This window comes from Macaca thibetana, chromosome 16 (genome assembly GCF_024542745.1).
Source record: "Macaca thibetana thibetana isolate TM-01 chromosome 16, ASM2454274v1, whole genome shotgun sequence".
Taxonomy (NCBI): Eukaryota; Metazoa; Chordata; class Mammalia; order Primates; family Cercopithecidae; genus Macaca; species Macaca thibetana.
In genome coordinates this window covers 71,554,707-71,570,620 of record NC_065593.1, presented here as the reverse complement: position 1 = coordinate 71,570,620, position 15,914 = coordinate 71,554,707, and positions in this window count along the sequence as shown.

The window sequence follows — 15,914 nt, the reverse complement described above, 5'->3', positions numbered from 1 at the left end:
TATCTCTGTCTGTCTGTCTTTCCTTCTTTCGTCTCACTCTGTTGCCCAGGCTGGAGTGCAGTGGCACAATCTCACCTCACTGAAACCTCCACCTCCTGGGCTCAAGCAATTCTCCTGCCTCAGCTTCCCAAGTAGCTGGGATTGCAGGCACCCACCACCACACCCGGCTAATTTTGTATTTTTAGTAGAGACAGGATTTCACCATGTTGGCCAGACTGGTCTCAAACTCCTGATCTTAAGTGATCTACCCACCTTGGCCTCCCAGAGTGCTGGGATTACAGGTGTGAGCCACTGCACCCGGCCTGAAAAAAATAATACTTTTGATAAATCTGAAAATCCAGGGCTATTTCTGCCGCTGAGAGAAGGTGTGTCTTTCCCCTCAAACTAGGTGCATGTTGCTGAGGAGGTAGGGGGCTGAGTTCTTCCATCCATCGCCTACAAGTGTCAGGCGGCTTCCGGTTGGACAAGATGGCTACTCTGGTGGGCTTGTTTCCTCTCTGGTCTCTTTTTCTGTCCAAGACTCACTCCACACCAGCTTGAGCTTGGGATCATTCTTTTGCTCCTCTCATCCTCCTACCCCCAGAGCTGACAGATTTAGCAAATAAAATTTACAAGATCCCATTAAATTAGAATTTTGGACAAACCACCACCTACCTCACACTGACTCAGGAGAGTCCCTCAGAGATAAGGAGGAAGCTCCATCCTGCCCATCAAGCCCCCTCTCGGGGTCCCCTCAAGGAAGACAGTGGTTCCAGAAGGTGTGTTGCCACGCCCTTTCACAGCCTTCCTCCCTCCCATCCCTCTCTGACCCCAGGTTCCAGCTGGCCTGGGGATTTCTGGGAGGATCCAGAGAACAAGGCCACCTGCCATAGGAGCCTCCTCTTCCTCGCCACCAACACTTCAGCCCTGCCCAACTAACAGCTCTCCATGTTCTAAAGAAGGCAGGAGTGCTGGGCCACCCCAGCCTTCTGGAACCCCCGTTCTGTGACATTATCCATCTCCTGGAAATATGCTGGTTTTAACCATGCAAATTGGCCAAGCATCAGGCAGAAATAGCAGCTAGGCCTGGAAGGACAGGTGACATCTGTGAGGAAAATGGCTGGGCGGGACTGGGTGGAGAGCATGGGCTGTTCCCTTCCTTTCTGGGAACAGCGCCACCTTTGGGGGAACTCCTTCCCTCATGGGGTCTTAGGCGGGGGCTGCCAGTCCCAGGACCCTGCCCCCATCACCCCACAGTCATAGGAACGCTTGTGCACCAGTCACTACATTTAGAAGTGGAAGCTCGTGGGCTGCTTAGCTTCCAACGGGAAGTCCATGTGTGCAGCGCCAGAGGACACGGCCCATCTGAGGCGCTAAGCTTCTGTGAAGAGGGAGTAGAGTCTGGATGGGATTCCAGTTCCACGGTTTATCCTTTCTGCAACCCAAACACACCCTTCCCCTTCCTTCAATTCTGAGAAGCAATAAATGTCCCTACTTGCGAACAAGTTTGAGTTGGGTTTCTGTCACTTGGAGCCAGAAGAGACCTGCCAGCTACAGTCAGCATCGGTCAACCATCTGTGAAACGGTGGCCTGACAACCTGTCCCCTCCCTGTGAAGGCCACAATATCCCAACACCATTAGTCACCAAGGAAGTCTGGGAGAAATTTCTACCAACTGTAGCGAAAAAGGGGCAAGGGAGAAAACAGTTCGTTACTGACAGCCCACTCTTCCCTCTGAAACAGGGCGGCAGGATCTGACAGAAAGAAAGTACGAGGGGCTGCTAAGTGGGCAGTGCTGCCCCGTGCCCTCCAGACTTCTCTTCCCAGCAGGGCAGCAGCACATGGCACCCTGGGATAGGAGGCCTGCAGGGGCAGGAGGGAGGCTGAACATCCTGGGGGCACCACTTTATGAGGAACCATTTATGGCCAAAACTCTACGGGGGCTTCAGGGACCTGAATGAATTCGTCTCTGTAGAGTGAGTCCTGGGCAGGAGGAGAGGATTCCATAGCCCAGGACCACATGCTGGAAATGTGGTCTCTGCAGCTTAAAATCTGAGAGAAGATGGTGTCTGCAGCATTCAAAGGGGGACCAGAGGGACCCTCCGCCCCTGGCCCCCAAGTTATGACAAACATGAGCCCTGGGTAGATTTCTATCCATTCAAAGCACTGGAAAACCCAAGCTGGGGCCCATGAGTCAAGTCTAGATGTGCAGCTTGGGGCAAGAGGACAGATGGACGCCACAGGCCATCTGTCTAAATATTTGCAAGTTATACATTAAATTAACAGAGTGTTAAATAAAGTATGTTCTAACCTCAACCCCTGACAAATATTCCTTTAAAAGGATAAAATTTTAAAACGTGTATGAAGCTATGATTTGTAGATGACAGAAAGTTATCAAAATGTCAAAGATCATAAAATTTCTTTGCTTTTTTTTTTTTTGAGACGAAGTCTTACTCTGTTGCTCAGGCTGGAGTACAGTGATGCGATGTCGGTTCACTGCAGCCTCTGCCTCCCAGGTTCAAGCAATTCTTAATATTGAGATGCATAATAAAATAAAGATATGTGTAATTTATAAATTACTGAAACTATTCCATGAAATTTATTTTGATTCCTTTCAGCAAAATCAATTATGTTATTATTATCAAGATTTAAAACTACATGTAAGGATTAAAACAGTCATATTCAAAGTACAAATATCTTAATATTTTCATCAAAAATATGTTTATGTAAAAAATTTAATTTTGTCAGAAATGTTTTCCCAAACAATATTCTTTTCAAATATTGAAAAGTATCTATTGCTGGGCCCAGTGGCTCATGCCTATAATCCCAGCACTTTGGTAGGCCGAGGCAGGCGGATCATGAGGTCAGGAGTTCGAGGCCAGCCTGGCCAATATGGTGAAACCCCATCTCTAGTAAAAATACAAAAAAAAAAAAAATTAGCCAGGTGTGTTGGTGTGCCTGTAGCCCCAGCTACTTGGGAGGCTGAGGCAGAAGAATCGCTTGAACCCAGAAGGCGGAGGTTGCAGTGAGTCGAGATTGCACCACTGCACTCCAGCCTGAACGACAGAGTAAGACTCTATCTCAAAAAAAAAAAAAAAAAAGAAGAGTACCTATTAAACCAAAAGGCAACATACAAATTAGAATAAATCAAATTTGTAAATCAAACTGATTGAAATAAATCCACTTTATTTTGATTTTTGAAAACTTAATTATATTAAATTAAAATTCATAATTCTAGCATTCAATGACCACTTCGTTGCCAATGTAAAGAATAAGCGGCCAGGCGTGGTGGCTCGCGCCTGTAATCCCAGCACTTTGGGAGGCTGAGGTGGGCGGATCACGAGGTCAGGAGATCGAGACCATCCTGGCTAACACGGTGAAACCCCATCTCTACTAAAAATGCAGAAAAAAAAAATTAGCCGGGTGTGGTGGCGGGCGCCTGTAGTGTCAGCTACTGGGGAGGCTGAGGCAGGAGAATGGCGTGAACCTGGGAGGCAGGGGTTGCAGTGAGCCGAGATTGTGCCACTGCACTCCAGCCTGGGCGACAGAGTGAGACTCCATTTCAAAAAAAAAAAAAAGAATAAACATCACGGTTTGTCTGAGGGCTAGACATAGATACGAATTTCAGAGTAATGTGTCATGTGATTTGCTTAATCCTTTCCTCGTTTGCCCAGAGAAGACTCACTGGTAGCACCTGCAGCTGCGGCATCTTCCCCAAGATAACTGTGCCACGAAAGATCTCACTTTATTATTATTTTCGCATCACTCTAGTGTATCCACTTTGGAAACAAAAGACGTCATTCTATTTATAGCATTGTGTTTTTAGTAGCAGGGTCTCCCCATTTACAAAGTACAGAAATTGTCCATGGCTGAGAATAGAAAATCCTAGAAAATGTAGCATTCCTATGCATGATACTAACATCATTCTCAAACAGTTGTTGGCCAAAGATTCATTTGATGAATCTGATTTTTCCAGAATAGACTATTCTGATGATTCAGATGATTCTGATGTTAGTTCCGTTTAGGAATAATTCCAAGAGGCTGGGCGCGGTGGCTCAAGCCTGTAATCCCAGCACTTTGGGAGGCCGAGGCTGGCGGATCATGAGGTCGGGAGATCGAGACCATCCTGGCTAACACGGTAAAACCCTGTCTCTACTAAAAAATACAAAAAAAAAAAAAAAAAAAAAAAAAAAACAACAACTAGCCGGGCAACGTGGCGGGCGCCTGTAATCCCAGCTACTCGGGAGGCTGAGGCAGGAGAATGGTGTGAACCCGGGAGGCAGAGCTTGCAGTGAGCTGAGATCTGGCCACTGCACTCTAGCCTGGGCGACTGAGCGAGACTCCGTCTCAAAAAAAAAAAAAAAAAAAAAAAAGAATTTTCAAGGAACTAAAATCCAGTGACAGAAATGAAATCGATCAAGGCTGTAGTCGCACACCTGAGACATTCCTCCAGAAGACAGAGGAGAAAGGTGTGAAAACAGTGAACCAGAGAAGGATGGCCAGGGATAACAAAGATTGGAGCTCTGAAGTTGAATGATAGATATTCTGGACCAACACCCCAGAGATGACAAAAGGTGGGTCTGCAGAGCTGACAGGTGTACTCTGTTCCAAAAACACACACACACACACACACAGAGACTGTCACCACTTAGACGTATTTCAAATCATATGATTAATAAGACTGAACTTTTGGCTTCATTATCACTCTTGTCTTTACTCCATAAAATGTACACCTTCTCAAATATTTGAGGAATAAGTATACAAATTGATATAAACTGGGTTACAAATAATAACTCAAGCTTTCCAGGGAGAAATTATAGAGGCTCCATATTCTGACTACAATTAAAATCCCACAGAGGCCAGCCTGGCCAACGTGGTGAAACCCCATCTTAACTGCTTTTGTTCCAATAAAACAAAATAGAGAGCAGGATCCTCAGGCTTCGATGCTATTTGCTTAATCCAGCTGGTCTGTGGAGAAGCCTGGGACAGAAAGAAGCAGCTAGACTCCAGAATCCCTGGTTTTAATAGCTATTCTATGCCATGTCCCCGTCTTATTGCTGGCAACTCACCTCTCAGCCCATGCATTGTGACATTACAGCAAGAAGTACTAATATAAACGACACGAAAGGAAAAAAAAACCCATGGGGTTTTGTTTGTGTTATTAACTAGGCGGGCATTGTAAATGTGCAGGGTGGGAAGTGATCAGGAGACAGGTATCCAATGAGCATCCACCGTGTATCAGGCACTGTGCAATGTTCCTTACCTACCGCGATCCCTCAGAAACACTGCAGAGGGCTATCACTGCCTTCCTTTTACATACGAAAAAACTGAGACTTAACAGTTGCTCATGGGAAGCTGAACCAAGAGTCAAAACAGGGGTTTTCGGGCTCCAAAGACCGTACTGTTTCCACTGCGCAAAGTTGTCTGCACTGTGAGCGACAGAGGAGAGGAAAGAAGACTAAAAACAAAACCCAAAAATCCAATAAATAAAACAAAATAAATGAACTGAGCATTCAACCCAAAAAGGTATAAGGAGCAGAAGGAAAATATTTCCAAGGAAAACAGGAAGAAGCAAAGCTTAAGAATAAAAGCGTGACTTACACATTTAATTGGATCCAGGGGAAACTGTTGGGGTGAGATGTTAAGGACAGAGTTAGGAAATGACTGGAGAACTTGTGTATTACATTCCACTTACTATGGACCTTGGGTCCTTCTCTGTAACACTAATGTTGGACTAAATTCTTCAAAGTTTCCTTGCAAGGACAGGCCACTCTGAAGCCAAGGGGTTACCACCAACCAACAGACTCCTTTAATAACAACATGGTAGGTAAATTACCCCTGAAGGCAAATATAACTGATTATTTTATAGTAGCAGGTTATAAAACCTTGTCTCAAAAGCATTGCTATGGGCCAGGTGCAGTGGCTCACACCTATGATCTCAACACTTGGGGAGGTTGAGGCGAGAGGATTGCTTGAGCACAGGAGTTCAAGACAAGCCTGGGCAACATAGTGAGACGCTGTCTCTACAAAAAATAAAATGAGGTAAATTAATGGGGCGTAGTGGTGTGTGTCTATAGTTCCAGCTACCTGGAAGGCTGAGGTGGGAGGATTACCTGAGCACAGGAGGTCAAGGCTGCAGTGAGCTATGGTTGCACCACTGCACTCCCCACCTGGGGTGATAGAACGAGATCCTGTCTCAAGAAAGCGTTGCTAAACACTTTCTTCCATAAAATTATATTCTGCCCTGAGGGAGGCCCCCAGCGGGACTGTGAAGCGCCACCCCTTGCTGCTGGCCCCTGAGGGCAGCAGGCAAGGAAAGAGCATGTCTCTGCTGGGGGAAGTGCTGGGAAAAGCCCCTGGATTGGGTCACCGTGAAATGCAAAGTGAGTGAAATACAAACATACCTTTGAAAGACAAATATGGATCTTAGTGAATGAGTCTGGGTCATGGCTGGACTGGAGACATCCCAGGGTGAGCCAGCCCAAACACACCATCCATGTCATAAAAAAAGGAACCTGCCACCACAATGGTCAGCCCTGTGAGAAACGCATCCTTCCATCCAGCTAAAATCTGCCCGTGTCCATCTTGTCTGCTCGGCACCAGTCCCAATGCTTTGGGCCACAGAGCACTGTGCCCTCCTGCATGGAATGACCAGCCACTGGGCTTCAGAGCCAAACAAACCTGGGCTCAAAGGCCAGCCCTGCCCCCCTGTTGTGTGATGTCCGGCATAATGGTGCTAGAAGTTGATGTGCCCATGTGCCCCACCTCTGTCTGGCTGTACTTGTAGCTAGTACATGTATACTATATAGGTACCTGGCTGCATCATTGTATGTTCCCGGGTGGTCATGCCTGAGTGAGTTTGTTTGTTTGTTTTTGGCGGGGGAGTCTCACTCTATTGCCCAGGCTGGAGTGCAGTGCCACGATCACGGCTCACTGAAGCCTCAAATCCCTGGCCTTAAGTGGTCTACCTGCCTCAGCCTCCTGAGTAGCTGGGACTACAGACCTGCACCACCAAACCTGGCTAATTTTTAAAAATTTTTGTAGAGGTTGCCCAGGCTGGTCTCGAACTCCTGGCCTCAAGTGATCCACCTGCTTCAGTGCTGGGATTACAAGTGTCAGCCATCACACCCAGCTTCCCTGAGGCTTTATATAGAACTCGCCTTTGAGTTAGTTTCTGTTGTATATTCTAGTTAGGGCATTATATTGATTTTTAAAATTACTGTCATTCTGAATTAATAATACATTTTGGTACATTCATACAGTGGAATAGAACCTAGCAATAAAAAGTAGTGAGGAGAGGTGGGGATGGTTAATGGGTACAAAAAAAACCCCCGAATGAATAAGACCTAGTATTTGAGAGTACAATAGGGTGGCTATAATCAATAATAATTTAATTGTATATTTAAAAATAACTAACGGCTGGGCACGGTGGCTCTCGCCTGTAATCCCAGCACTTTGGGATGCGGATGCAGGTGGATCACCTGATGTCAGGAGTTCGAGACCAGTCTGAACAACATGGTGAAACCCCGTCTGTACTAAAAATACAAAATTAGCTGGGCCTAGTGGCACATGCCTGTAATCTCAGCTATTTGGGAGGCCGAGGCAGGAGAAACGCTTGAACCCAGGAGGCGGAGGTTGCAGTGAGCCAAGATAGCACCATTGCACTCCAGCCTAGGCAACAAGAGTGAAACTCCATCTCAAAAATAAGTTAAATAAATAAATGAAAATAAAGATAAGAGTGTATAATTGGATTGTCTGTAACACAAAGGAGAAATGCTTGAGGGTCTGGAGACTCCATTTTCCATGATGTGGTTATTATGCATTGCATTCCTGTATCAAAACATCTCAGGTATCCCACAAATACATACGCTTACTATGTACCCACAAAAACTACAATTAAAAATGTAAAAAGTAATGAACTATTGGCACACAAAACAACATGGATAAATCTCAAAATAATTATGGTGAGTGAAAGAAGCCTGACAAAAAAAGTACACACTGTAGGATTCCATGTCTAGAAAGCACTAGAAAATATAAACTAACCTATGATGATAGAAAGCAGATCAGGGTCAGGTGCGGTGGCTCACGCCTGTAATCTCAGCATTTTGGGAGGCCGAGGTGGGCGGATCACCTGAGGTCAGGAGTTTGAGACCAGCCTGGCCAAAATGGTGAAACCCAGTCTCTATTAAAAATACAAAAATTAGCCGGGCATGGTGTTGCGTACCTGTAGTCCCAGCTATTTGGGAGGCTGAGGCAGGAGAATCGTTTGAACCTGGGGGGCAGAGTTTGCAGTGAGCCAAGATCGTGCCACTGCACTCCAGCCTGGGTGACAGAGTGAGACTCTGTCTCAAAAAACAAAGGAAAGAAAACAAAAAGAAAGTAGATCAGTAGTTGCTTGGGGGTGATGGAGAAATAGAAAGGGCAGAAAGCAGGATCACCAGGGGCAACGAGGAAACTTTCTGAGAGGATGGATATCTTCACTATCTTGAATGTGATGATTTGAGCTGTATACCAAGGGTCAGATACAAATTGTAGTCTCTGTACATGCACAGTTTATTATATGTCAATACCTCCATAAATCTGCCTAAAATGCTTAAAAATTACTGTAATTATACAAAATATATTTTATGAAAAGGAAGTCATGAGTGGAGCATGGTTAAGAACCCCAGCATCAGGTAGATTCAGAAGTGGGGAAAAGCATCTCCCACTTCCCCTTCTTCAGGCCAGTGTGCTGTGCAATTTATCCAGTGGCCACTAGAGGACAGCAGCGACTTATGTACAGTAAGTGGATGTTTCAGGGCTTCAATACTTAGAATTCCCTGCTCTGTGCTGCCTATCCTGGGAGGTCGGTGTTAATACCCCCATAATACTCAGAGCTGAGACTTGGGCCTTGGTTTCTGGCTCCTGATTCCATCTTGTTGGTCTCCGAACACCGGGAGCACAGGGAGGTTGTCCAGGCTTTAGTGCAGTTGGTGCAATCTCAGCTCACTGCAACTCAAAGCCTCCCGGGTTGAGCAGTTCTCCTGTCTCAGCCTCCTGAGTAGCTGGGATTCTGTAGTCCCACCACCACACACGATTAATTTTTGCATTTTTGGCCGGGCGCGGTGGCTCAAGCCTGTAATCCCAGCACTTTGGGAGGCCGAGACGGGTGGATCACGAGGTCAGGAGATCGAGACCATCCTGGCTAACACGGTGAAACCCCGTCTCTACTAAAAAAATACAAAAAAATTAGCCGGGCGAGGTGGCGGGCGCCTGTAGTCCCAGCTACTCGGGAGGCTGAGGCAGGAGAATGGCGGGAACCCGGGAGGCGGAGCTTGCAGTGAGCCGAGATCGCACCACTGCACTCCAGCCGGGGCGACAGAGCGAGACTCCGTCTCAAAAAAAAAAAAAAAAAAATTTGCATTTTTAGTAGAGATGGGGTTTCACCATATTGGTCAGGCTGGTCTCGAACTCTTGACCTCAGGTGATCCACCTGCCTCAACCTCCCAAAGTGCTGCTCCCAGATCTTTTTAAAAGAATGTCCTACTCCAACGAGGCAGCAGCCATAGTTGCCTGTCTGTTATCTGCAGGGCTGATATGGAGGATTGCAGATGGCACCAGAGAGTTGTGGTTCTCAAGGTGACTGTGGAAGGCCTCCCACCTTGCCTGAAACCCACGATTATAAAGGAGGTCAAAGTTGCATCATCAGGCGCTGCAAGTCATGGGTTAGTATGTCAGTGAGAAAATGACATACCGAAGAGTCACTTTTATAGGAGAGAGGTAAAGGAGAGAAGGTTCAATTGAGAGGGAAGGGGACATGATGGTGGAGTGCCCATGGGGTGCTGCAATGGAAGCTTCCCCCGAAAAAGTAATAGTGGGCTGGGCATGGTGGCTCAGGCCTGTAATCCAGCACTTTGGGAGGCCGAGGTGGGCAGGTAACTTGAGCTCAGGAGTTCAAGACTAGCCTGACCAACAGGGCAAAACCCCATGTCTATTAAAAATACAAAAATTAGCTGGGGTGGTGGTGCACACCTGTAACCCCAGCTACTCAGGAGGCTGAGGCAGGAGAATCGCTGAAACCCAGGAAGCGGAGGCTGCAGTGACCCTAGATCCCACCACTGCACTCCTGCGTCTCAAAAAAATAAAATAAAAAAGCAAGCAATTGTGAACATACGTTGAGCCACCCCAGTGTGTGAGATGATGCTGAACACTCTATGTGGGGAGTCATCTCATCTTCACAGCGCTATGCTATGCTATGCTATGCTATGCTATGCTATGCTATGCTATGCTATGCTATCCTATCTTATTTTATACAGAGTCTTGCTCTGTCGCCCAGGCTGGAGTGCAGTGGCGTGATCTCAGCTCACTGCAACCTCCGAGGCCTCCCCGGTTCAAGTCATTCTCCTGCCTCAGCCTCCCGAGTAACTGGGATTACAGGAGTGCGCCACCACGCCCGGCTAATTTTTGTATTTTTAGTAGAGATGGGGTTTCACCATGTTGGCCAGGCTGGTTTCAAACTCCTGACCTCAAGTGATCTGCCTGCCTCAGCCTCCCAAAGTGCTGGGATTACAGGTGTGCGCCACCGTGCCCAGCTGACAACGTTCTTACTAAATTAACTGCAGAGAGGTTAAGAAATGCCTAAAGAGCCTGGTGTGGAGGCTCACGCCTGTAATCCCAACACTTTGGGAAGCCAAGGTGGGTGGATCACTTGAGCCCAGGAGTTCAAGACCAGCCTGGGCAACATGGCAAGACCCCTTCTTTACAAAAAAGTTACAAAAATTAGCCAGGCGTGGTAGCGTGTGCCTGTAGTCCCAGTTATTCAGAAGCTTGAGGGAGGAAGATCCCTTGAGCCTGGAGTTCGAGGCTGCCATGAGCTATGATTGCACCACAACCTGGGTGTGAGAGTGACACCCAGTCTCAAAGGAAAAAAAAAAAACCAATTGTGGACACATAGTGAGCCCTCCCGGTGGGCGAGGCATGATGCCCAACAATGTATGAAGGGAGTCATCTCATCTTCACGGCATTCTTACTAAATAAGCTACAGAGAGGTTAAGAAATGACCAAAGTCACAGAGCTGGTAGGAGGTAGTGCAAGGATTTGCATCCAGATTTGCCACTAACATGTGGACCTCGCTACGGCTCTATGGTACCCACTTAAACAGAAGTATCCTTCTCCAATATTTAGTTCATGTGTTGAACTCGTTGGTGTTGGTAGCAGATGGTCAGCATTGTAGTTCAGCTTTCTGGAGAAAGCCTGTCAGGTTTCAAGAGAATGTTAAGCATCTGTGATGGTCCATGAGGGAGGTTCCCCTCTCCACCCCTTCACCATTTATAGTGTGTGAGTTTCCATGCTAAGGATGATATTTTCATGATGACAGTATCTGAAGGGCAGGTGGGAAAATCAAGGTCTGGGCAGGGAAGGGGACTCAGCCAAGGCCACATACACAGCACACTGATGGCCGAGCCGGGGTTAGGACTCCCAGCATACCCCATAGCCTTCTCTAATAATAGATAGGCTGCTGGGTTCTTCTTTATCAAGTGTTGGTTGCACATTATCTCTCTCTGTCTTTCTTAAAACAATTGTTCTTAGTATCTTTATATGTTCAGTAAGTGTTCAAATTTCCAACTACTTTATGTCAAAAAGCATTTCTAACATTTTTATTAAATCAAGATCCAAACAAGATGCATACAATATGATTACTTTATGTCTCTTAAATCTCTTTTAATCCATTGATTCCTCTTTCTCTTTTTCCCTTTATTTTTTATTTTTATGTTTTCAGACGGAGTTTCACTCTTGTTGCCCAGGCTGGAGTGCAATGGGGCAATCTCGGCTCACCGCCACCTCTGCCTTCTGAGTTCAAGCGATTCTCCTGCCTCAGCCTCCTAAGTAGTTGGAGTTACAGGCACACACCACCACGCCTGGCTAATGTTTTGTATTTTTAGCAGAGATGGGGTTTTACCATGTTGCCCAGGCTAGTCTCAAATTCCTGACCTCAGGTGATCGGTCCGCCTCAACCTCCCAAAGTGCTGGAATTACAGGCATGAGCCACTGCACCCGGCCTCTCTTTATTCTTGAATAAGCCACATCATGCATCCTGCAGATATTACCCATGGTCTGGGTTTTCATTATTGCAAATCCATGATGTCGCCTAGCAGGGGCAAAGATATAGAGGTAAGGGAGTTCCAGAACGAGCGTGGCCAGATTCAGCTTCCCACCCAACCTGAACCCCCAGGAGGTGGTGTCAACAGGGGCCATGGCCTGGGGTGCGGGCCCCTCTTCCTCCCAGAACACTGGCCTGAATCAGCCAGCTCCCGGCACACACAGCCGCGTCCACAGGCACAACTGTTCCTTGGGGCCCCTGAGGGCAGGGGGTCTGCTGGGGCTGGGGCTTGTGATGTCTGGAGTGAGCGCAGGCTCAGATCCCGGCGAGGCAGCTTGTCCAGAGAGGCAGGTAATTCCCAAACAGAAGACCCCCAAGGCAGAGGGTCCTGGGGCTGGACTGCTGGCCTCTAGGAGGTTGTTCGGAGCTTACCCCGTGGACGGATTGGAAGGTGGCCCTCCTTCCCCCGCAAGGATCAAGAGGGAGTGGGGATTGACGGGAAGGCAATCTGGCCAGGAGAAGCTGCAGGGGAGACTCCCGCCATCCCCAGTCCCACCATCGGAGCCCCGCGGCCTCTTCCTCCTTGGAGACAGCCAGGTGTGTCCCAGGGTCCCGGGAAGTGCAGAGGAGGGGGTTGCGTCTTCGCTCTTCATGCACTGGCCCGGCCCAGAGGGGACAGAAAGCCAGGACGCCGGGGATTGTTTCTCGCAACCGCAGCCCAGCCCCAGTCCGGGAGGAAGTTCTGTCGGGCGCTCTCCGCCGGTGCCTCCCTGGTTATACTGTTATACAGGAAACCTGGCAGCGCGGGAGCCGCGCGGTGGAGGAGGGAGCGCGGGATGCCGAGCCCATGCGCGCCTGTGGGGCAAGTGGAGGCGAGGTCGGCGAGCGGTCCCCCCGAGGTGCTCGGGCAGGCAGGGTCGGGAGTGGGGCGCCGAGCGGGGGTTGAGGTGGGAAGTAGGGTGGGGGTGGGGAAAGGGGCAGGGTGGAGGAGGAAAGGGTGCGGGAGGTGGCTGGTCCGCACCTGGGAGCTCTGCGCGCCTGCTCCCCTTGACTCCGCACTGGCGCGGGAGCTGCACGGGCCGCATCCCACCGGAAGGAGAAGGTAGGCGAAGGGCTACCCTCCACTGGGGGATGGGAGGGGAGCAGGCCGAGGCCCCCAGCGTCGACTCAGGCGTTGACGCCGCTATATCTTGCGTCACGTAGGCGGTGGACGCAGGAGACCTGCTGGCTACGGGTGCTCTCTCGCGCTCCAGGGATCCTCCTGGCACCCCCGCCCCCAATCCCTTCCCTTCTCTGTGTTCCCCCATGTCGGGGAAGGAGCCGTGGCCGGGTCCCCTTCTTATCCAGCCCGAGACACTGCGCCCGGTGGGCGTTCCTGCGCTGGGAATCCCTCTCGGAGTTTTTCCAGGCCCGGCCGAGCTGTGCGGGGAAAGGCCCTGGTGTGGGAGGTGGGCCCGGAGCGGGCGGGTCTGCACTCCGGTAGCAGTGGGTGATTCAGGGTGCAAATGACCTCCCCGCGAACGGGAACGCCCGGACCAGACAACTAGCCTCAGCCCAGCATTCCCAGAGCCGCGCGCGGGAGGGACGCAGGGACTCCGGGACAGCAAATCCCCAGGGGAGGGGAGAAGTGGGAAGGCGGGGCAGGGGCGGCCCCACCCTCCTTGAGCTAAGCCAGCGACCAGACGCAGCCTTCCCGGCTCCGGGCCCCGACCTTCGGTTCCGGGCCTCGTCTTCCCCGTGCCCCCCAAGGTCCCCAGCAGAGGCATTCAGGCTCCTCCTCGCCCCGCCCAGACACAGCTGCTTTGGGTATCGGTGACAATACTCTTGAGCGTCTCTGTCCCTCTTCGCTCGCGTTGCCGGCTCCGGTTCCGCGCAGCCTCTCTGGCTTCGCCCCTGGAAGCCCGGCCCAGGGCGATGGTAGGGGCCTAACCTGCGGGCTCCGCCCACCCGGCCCTTGGGCTCCCTGAGGCCCGCCCAGCCGACGTGAGTGCACTGCGGGGTCCAGGGGGAAGGGGCGCCGGGGCAGTGTCCTCCTTGGGGTTTGTTGGTCCAGTCTGGGCAGCTTGATTACCCCGCCTCCGGGGCCCAGTGTGCTTAGTGACTCAGTTTACACTTTTTCCTCGTCGAAGAACGCTTGAGAAAGTGGCGAAGGAGCCCTACGGGGGCCCTGGTTGGACCCTGCTTCTTCGGTTCCTCAGCCTCGGCCAGCGGCGGTCTCCTGGCCCCTGGTCCGGGTCACCTTAGGAGGCAGGAGGAGGTGTGGTCAGTGTGGGAGTCTGGAGGGGCCATGCACTTCCGGAGAAGACCACCGACTCGTGGCTTTGGTGGAGGGGCGCAGGCAGATTTAGTTAGGCTCTCCCCCATCCCTGACACACTGGAGTCGGGGCGGGAGTGGGGCTTGTGACCACTCCGGAGAGCTTTGGGGGCCCCTGCTCGGGGACTCCGCACGGATAGTCACTGTCTCGGAGCGCATTCTCCAGGGGCCACTCTCGTGGGGGCACTGTAGGGGTCCCAGGGCAGGTGGGCAGCCTTTCTCGGGGGGCGACGTGAGAGCGGGAGAGCAGGGGGCGGGGCGGGCCCGGCTCGGGCTCACGTCTGCGTTGAAGCCGTTGGGGAAGGAGAGAGAAACCGAGAGAACCGGTGCCCCCGCCTTGACAGCGAAGGTCCCCACACCAAGGCCCTTGGACTAAGTGGGGCAGGGACAGCCCCCAGGTAGAGCTGTTCGCCGGGGCGTCTGCAGAGCCCGCATCCCAACCCCGACCCAGGGGCCGGGGCGCAGGCTCGCGGAGGGAGGTGGTGCTACGACTGCAGATTCTCTGCAGCCACAGGAAGGTCACGTGAGAGAAAGGCCATATAACACCTGAAGTGGCCACTAGAAGTTTAGCTGGTCGGGGGCGTGCTGAAGGCAGAGGGCAGTGGTCAGGAGTGAAGTGAGGGTGCGAATTGAGCGTGTGGACAACGGGCAGGAGGAGAGAGACACAGTGCGGCCAGAGGGGGAGTAGGTCATGGATAGAAACATGGTCCCCAGGTTCAGGTGGGGGGGGGGCAGGATTTGGGGAGGCTGAAGATGGGGAGGAGGTCATTGCTGAGAAGGGATCTCAGAAGAAAGTGGGTGCAGAACAGAGGGGGCAGGATGTGGGGATGGCATGGCATGGGGGCACTGGGGAGCATGTGGGGACCCCCCTCTATTAGGCAGCAGCTCAGGGCTTAGAGCAGGCCACCGGGCAGGGCCAGGGACCCCCAGAACAGAGGAGCTTCTGCCATGGATGGTGTTTTACAGCCTTGTCACTCCCCATGCACTCTAGTCACACATATTGAGCACTTGGTGTGGGCTGGTCACCATGCTGGACACTGGGGACAGAGTATGGTAAGATGCAGTCCCAAAGGGGCTAAGAATCCTGTGGGTTCTTGCTCAAAGGCTTGTACCCAGGGTTAAGCTCCCGGCAACTTGGAAGGCAGGCATGGACACCTCCATTTGCCCTGAGTACAAACAGGTTCAGAGAGGTTTAGCGACAGGATGAAGGTCACACAGCCAGGAAGTGGCTGTGTCCAGGACAGTTCCAGGCCCCCTGACCCCAAGCCCCTGGCCACCAGGTGGCCTTTAGGTTTGGCCACCCTGTTCCCCTTGGCAAGAACAGTACAAGCCGAAGGCAAGCAAGCGCTCTTTCTTCTGAGCATCCTGTGTGCCCAGCCCTGTGGTGGGAGAGTTGATGATGTCCCAGGAGAGGGACGTCTCCTGTTCTCTTGCTGCCTAGGAGAGGGCAGAAGCAAACCCTTCTGAGAGCGGAGAGAGAAAGACAGGGGGAGGTAAGCAGGGATGACTCCTCCCCTCCCCCAAAGAGGCCACTCAGGGAGCT